Source organism: Artemia franciscana, unplaced genomic scaffold (assembly GCF_032884065.1).
Source record: "Artemia franciscana unplaced genomic scaffold, ASM3288406v1 PGA_scaffold_38, whole genome shotgun sequence".
NCBI lineage: Eukaryota > Metazoa > Arthropoda > Branchiopoda > Anostraca > Artemiidae > Artemia > Artemia franciscana.
This window is the reverse complement of record NW_027062676.1, coordinates 1407102-1408724: the sequence shown is the minus strand read 5'-3', so window position 1 is coordinate 1408724 and position 1623 is coordinate 1407102.

Sequence of the window (1623 nt, the reverse complement as noted above, 5' to 3'; positions counted from 1 at the left end):
TGAGAAAATGGTGACAGCAATGAAATCTTTGAATAAATAATTTGCGGGTAACTGCCTAGCTCCCAACTTTTTCTAAAACTGAATTCATGATTTTCGGATGGTCACAGAGGGCGATAAATAAAATTATCATAGATGAGTTAATTGTAAATCAATGTAGGATAAAAAGAGTACATTCATTTCGTTACCTTTTATCTTTCCGTAAGCATTCTGATTATTTGAGATTGAAACTTGCCCATCACTTAGGTTGTCTTCATAATTTCCTTTCTCCATCCTTAAAATTTTATACCATTCTCTAATTTAATCATATCTTAATTATTTCCCCACAGTTTATCTCAACACATTTATGGTTCATCTGCAACCTCTTCAGATAATTCAAAATAAGGCAATTAGAATTCTGGGTGCTTTTGTTCATCGCCCTGCGAGACTTAAAAATCTGTCAGAAACCCAAACTTTATATATTTTTCGCAATATACTTAATCTCAAACAATTGAGGGACGTGCATAAAGCAATATGGTATTATGATATCCAATCCTCAGCAAATTATTTCCATGATTTGGGTATAATTGAGACTCCCACTTCTCCTGCCCACTGCATCCGTTTCAAGAAGTATCGCCTTCCGCCAATCAAATCAGAAAGAGCTAGATTCTCAATCACATACCAGATTCCTCATATTGTAAATAAACTTAACTTAGTAGAAATGTCCCGAAGTTTCACAAGTCGATTTTCTTTGAAAAAAAAACATATTTCAAAAATAGTTCTTTGCCTGGATGTCGGGATTGATTAATAATAGATTTTAGTATGTATTTTGCTGTGGTGTTCTCACACTGGGGTGGCCTCCTTTATGATCTCCTACCTTGTATGTTTTTTTTTGTCTTGGTTTTTTCTCTTTTTGGAATTATTAGTATGACGAGACGTTGTGTTTTTTTTTCTATGCATTTGTACTGTCCCAGCCTTACGAGCTCTGCTCTCTGTTGGGGCATAATATTGTTTTCGTATATTTTTAGTTTGAATTAATAAATATTGATTGATTGATTGCCCTATTGTACAATGTTAAAAAAAGGGTCGGGTATCTGAGTGCCCTTAGGCAATGCATGATGACGTTCATCCATCCTAGAAGCCTGAGAAACTGAAATTGGACGAGCCCAAACACCAAATTGATTGATGCCAAAAAATTATTTCAGTTGGACGTCTATAATAAATATATTTTGATTGTGGTTTCAAGCCAAAAAGGCTTGTCAGGTCAAAAGGGGAATAATGGAGAGATCCAGGGACTAAGAAAAACATCGACGATATCACCTTAATTTCGACACCGCGGATTCTCAGGAAGCTGTTTTGAACGTTTTGAGAACGACTGGCATGGCAAATTTTACGAAACATTTAAAATATACCAAAATGGTACTATTATAGGTCAATGTTGGTATTACCGGAACAATTTTTTGGGTCATGAAACTATTGTTAATAGATGCGTTTTGACTCTTTGAACATTTTTCTCTCTTGCAAAACTACCGCAAACTCACCGTTACGGAGTTATTCCGGCCCAAATATTCTTGCATTTATGCATATAGAATTGCAATCATTTCCGTATGTTCCCGTGAAATAGTTTTTGGTCAATTTGTGCCTTTA